Raw genomic sequence first — 5,377 nt, forward strand, 5'->3', positions numbered from 1 at the left:
TCCGCTGTTCTCATCTCAGTTCGCCGAGTCCAGCGTCCCCTCCGCTCAGGCTTTTGTCCAACGTTGCGAGCGCACCTGGAAGAGGGTCAGGTCTGCACTTTGCCGTTATAGGGCGCAGACTGTGAGGGCTGCTAATAAGCGTAGAACTAAGAGTCCTAGATATTGTCGCGGTCAGAGAGTTTGGCTCTCCACTCAGAACCTTCCCCTTAAGACCACTTCTCGCAAGTTGACCCCGCGGTTCATTGGTCCGTTCCGTATTTCTCAGGTCATTAATCCTGTCGCAGTTCTTCCGCGATACCTTCGTCGCGTCCACCCGGTCTTCCATGTCTCCTGTATCAAGCCCGTTCTTCGCGCCCCCGCTCGTCTTCCCCCCCCCCCCCCCCATCCTTGTCGAGGGCGCACCCATCTACAGGGTCCGTAGGATTTTGGACATGCGTCCTCGGGGCCGTGGTCATCAGTACCTAGTAGATTGGGAGGGGTACGGTCCTGAGGAGAGGAGTTGGGTTCCCTCTCGGGACGTGCTGGACCGTGCGCTGATCGATGATTTCCTCCGTTGCCGCCAGGTTTCCTCCTCGAGTGCGCCAGGAGGCGCTCGGTGAGTGGGGGGGTACTGTCATGTACTGTCATGTTGTGTCTTGTTTCTGTCCTTTCCCTTCACCCTGTCTCCCTCTGCTGGTCGTTGTTAGGTTACCTTTTCTCCCCCTCTTTTCCCCAGCTGTGCCTTGTCTCCTCCTAACTACCTCGTCACCCCTTTTCCCACCTGTTCCCTTTTTCCCTCTGATTAGGTCTCTATATCTCTCTCTGTTCCTGCTCCTGTCCTTGTCGGATTCTTGTTTGTGTTGTTCATGCCTGAACCAGACTATCGTCATGTTTGCTGCAACCTTGTCCTGTCCTGTCGGAACCTGCCGGTCCATCTGAGCCTACGTTTTGTTTTGTTATTAAAGAAGCTCTGTTTACGTTAATTCGCTTTTGGGTCCTCATTCACGCACCGTAACAGAAGATGGGTGGAAAGAGATGGGATATGATCATGTCATGATAGATGACTGTTGGTCCTCCTTGCTCCTGGATAAAGATGGACGGCTGCAGCCTGACCCACAAAGGTTGGCCTTTCTCCCACTCTTCTCCGCCTAACTCCCTCCATCTTTGATTTTCTTCCTTATTTCCTGGCCTTCTACCTCTTCCTTACCCTTTCTATTTTTGGCATTCCTCTTCCTTCTCTTATTCCCATTCAACCTTAATTAAAGACTGTAAATCTTGTGTACTAAAACTGTGCTGCTTGTAATGAATACCTTAGCATGGGTTAATAAAGGACATTGACTTGAGTTTGAGGTCTTATCTACTACAGCATTATGAACGGACAGTATTAGGTATGAGATTCATTACTTCACTGCCATCTCTAAAACCCCAGATTCCCTGGGGGCATTGCCAAGCTGGCGAGGTACCTCCATGACCGCGGCCTGAAGCTGGCCATCTATGGGGACCTGGGCACACACACACACCTGTGGAGGGTACCTTGGCACCACGCTGGACAAGATTGAGACTGATGCCCAGACGTCCGCTAGTTGGGGTGTGAACTTCCGGAAGTTGGATGGCTGCTACTCCAATGAAGAGTAGCAACAGAAGGGTGTGTGAATCTTGAGGGTGAACTGCAACTGTACATTGGGAGTTACTATATAGAGTGTATCAGCATTGGTGGTCCTTTGGTATCCTGGCGTGGTGGTATTTAAAGAGATGGGTGCAAGAGAGGGTAGAGGGAAATAGACTCAGAGGGGCATAGAGTAGATTTTTATTGTTCTCCTGACATACAGGTTACCCTCTCATGTCCAAGGCTTTGAATGCAACAGGCTGTCCAATTGGCTACTCCTGTAGTTGGCCAGCCTATCGGGGTGGACTCCCTCCCAGTGTGTGTTTCATTATGCTACCAGTGACACAATAAAAAAAATAAGGGACCACACATCCCCCCCCTGGTGACGGGTTTTGAGCCCCGGCTCGGCTGACTGTCTGTGCCCTTCCTCTCTGTCTCCCTGTACTGTACATACCTGTCTCCCTTTGTTTCCTACTGTGCTGTCATGAAAATAATAAAATACGGAAGGAGATGGGGGGGAAAAAACAAGGATTAGTGAATAGCTATGTGCTGCAAAGATTTTTGGTTTTACAATAACAATTATGGCTTGGAGGAAAAGGTAACGGATTATTATTCTCTTTGAATAATGCTCCATTCATTGTCATATTCCCAATGATTCCATTAGTTGTTTTGTTTCTCGCATGGGCTACTTTCGCATGGTTACAGGTATTCCGGGACAGCACTGCTGTAGTTAGATGACAAACTGTTGCTCCGTCACGTTTGATCCATCACTCAGATCATTCTTGATTCGAGTTGTTTGACGATTATCCTGATCCTTCAGGGGAAAAAAACAAGTCTTCCAAAGACATAAAGACAGGCAACAGTATCAAATCTAATGTCATTACAACATTAGCACCCTGTCAGAAACAAATCAAGGTGTATGTAAATGTATTTGTATTGCTCACAAACACTCACAGGGTCCATGTCTCTTTTTTTCTGCAGGTGAATTACACTCTGCTGGGGGAGATCTGTAACCTGTGGCGTAACTATGATGACACTCAGGACTCATGGGACAGTGTGCAAGACATTACAGACTGGTTCTTTGACAACCAGGGATACTGCAGCCTGAAGCCGGCCCTGGACGCTGGAACGATCCTGACATGGTCTGTCCGCTGTCTGTCCTACGTCCGACCATTGTCTGACCCTTACTTACACCAATCCCTCTGTCCTTCTTTCTGTGCTCTCCTCTCTGTTCACGTCTAATACTGTACTCTCCTCACAATTGTATTGGTAGAGTTTTCACCCAATTTCACATTTACTTTGTTCTGTATCTTACATTTATTGACGCCTGTATACATTACTTGCTGATTGTCCACTGTTATTGCCAAGCGTCGCTCTTACCCCTACACCTATCTTGCCAATATTAACCTTGTTCCTGCATTTGGAAGGGACTAGGAGTCACTCTGCTCACATTGTTTTATTTATTTACATTTATTCACATTGTTGTACATCTCATTAACCTTACATATTTATCATTTTTCTCTCCCAGCTGATCATAGGAAACGTTGGCCTCAGTGTGGACCAATCACGCTCTCAGATGGCTCTTTGGGCGATCATGGCTGCACCTCTCATTATGTCTAACAACCCTCGGACCCTAAGCAGTGAGGCCAGGGCCATCATGCAAAACAGAGCTGCCATCGCCATCAACCAGGATCCTATGGGCGTCCAGGGAAGACGCTTGCTACAGGTGACCCTCAATGACAAAATTACACATTTGTTTATGAGTCACATAGATAAATTCTGGCCGTATGAAATTCACTTCATTCAGACAGTTAGGAGACAGGCAAGTGGGAGAACAGTAGGAAGGGGACTGAACCCTGGTCACCGATTGGTAGTAGAGTATGTGACTGGCTGGGAGCATTATCACTAGACCACGGTCTCTGCACGAAATTCACTGTTTACTCTCCTTTTCTTTGTTTGTATGTCACTCTCCTTTTTACAGGAGAGGAGGTCATGTTGAAGTGTACTGGTGGCCCCTCTCCCAGTCGGCTAGTGCTCTGGTGTCCCTCAGCCGTTGCCAAGACATGGTCTATCACTGCCACACCTCCCTGGCCAAGTTAAACTACACAGCAGGTGTGCTCCTCTTTCCTGATTCCTTTCCTAGTTCTCTCCAACCACATTGTAGTGCATGCCGACTCGATTTCTTCCAGCGCATGATGACTGTATTTATTCCTGTTGAGGGAAGTGGAAGTTTGAGCTGTGGGCTGTGTTTTTGTAAGTGACACAGTGTTGTACCTCTACATTTGTACTCTTCTATATCTTTCAGGCTTATGACGTGTTCCCTGGGAAAACATTGAGCGGACTGTCTGCCACCACAGAGTTCACCGTCTCCATCAACCCCTCAGGAGTCGTAATGTGGTACGTCTATCCCAAAATGCACTACGAGCATCAACAGGATGATGGTAGATACCCCTACATCCGATAGAAATACAGGATGTCCTCCTCGCTCGACTTCCATAAGCCGAGGGTTGTGCCTCCTAGTCTGCTCTGAGGAGACATGAAGTAAGCACGCAGGAACTCCATCAATCCAGATCAAATCAAAGATATTTGAGTCAGGAAGAATATAGATTTTGTTTGCAACGTTGTATTTTACCCATATGTAATCTCGGCAACCCAGAACTGAAATCTTGCGCCAGCTACTCGATTAAGTTCTTGGGGTAGACGAAAGAGAAATCATACTAGAACCAGTGGCGGAAACAGGTCGGCAGCTCCATCACCGTCTCTGTCTGCAACAATTAATGTTATGTGCGTCTGCCCATGAGGAGATTAAACCATGTGTAATATTTCAAAATGTATAATTTATTTGTATTTTGTTGTGTGACCTCTATTCTAACAGGAAGGAGCGGTTCAGATCTTGCCTATGTATAATAAAAGGAGGGTGTAATGAGGTGCAGAATTGAGACTGCATAGAGTAAGATGATGAACTTAACATGCAACAAGACTTTCAGTCATGCAATAGTGTACAAGGTTCGGAGCTGTGTCAAGAGGAAGTGTGTGCCCATAGCAGTCATTCCCCCTTTCCACCACTGAGGGGCAGTGTAGACAGAGTTTCACAACAACCATTAGTGGGTTCCCTTTACCCTTGAAACACCAGCATGGCTATATCACATTAGATTAGGTTGCACAAGGAAATTAGATGTTGTGCTCCAGAATAGGCCAAGCATGTTTATTTGGTGATGGGATAAACAGCTGGTGATGCCGGTCTGATAGGGCTTGTGGATAAGCGATACACTAGGTGTCTTGTTGGTACAGTGCCTTGCAAAAGTATTCAAACCCCTATTTTGTTGTCATTACAACATGTCATTTAAATGGATTTTAATTTGGATTTAATGTAATGGACATACACAAAATAGTCCAAATTGGTCAAGTGAAATGAGCAAACATGTTTGTTGTTCGCCAAAAGGCAGGTGGGAGACTCCCCAAACATATGGGAGAAGGTACTCTAGTCAGATGAGACTAAAATGTAGCTTTTTGGCAATCAAGGAAAATGCTTTGTCTGGCGCAAACCCAACACCTCTCATCAACACCATCCCCACAGTGAAGCATTGTGGTGACAGCATCAGGAAACTGGTCAGAATTGAAGGAATGATGGATGGCGCTAAATACAGGGAAATTCTTGAGGGAAACCTGTTTCAGTCTCACAGAGATTTGAGACTGGGACGGAGGTTCACCTTCCAGCAGGACAATGACCCTAAGCATACTGCTAAAGCAACACTCAAGTGGTTTAAGGAGAAACATTTAAATGTCTTGGAA

At 46.6% G+C, this 5,377-nt stretch overlaps 1 pseudogene; it reads left to right on the top strand.

Annotated features, from left to right (window-relative positions):
* The first annotated feature begins 997 nt into the window (after positions 1-997).
* LOC110504041 lies at positions 998-5,087 on the top strand (annotated as a pseudogene).
* The last annotated feature ends 290 nt before the right edge of the window (positions 5,088-5,377 follow it).

Source organism: Oncorhynchus mykiss, chromosome 3 (genome assembly GCF_013265735.2).
Source record: "Oncorhynchus mykiss isolate Arlee chromosome 3, USDA_OmykA_1.1, whole genome shotgun sequence".
Classification (NCBI taxonomy): Eukaryota; Metazoa; Chordata; class Actinopteri; order Salmoniformes; family Salmonidae; genus Oncorhynchus; species Oncorhynchus mykiss.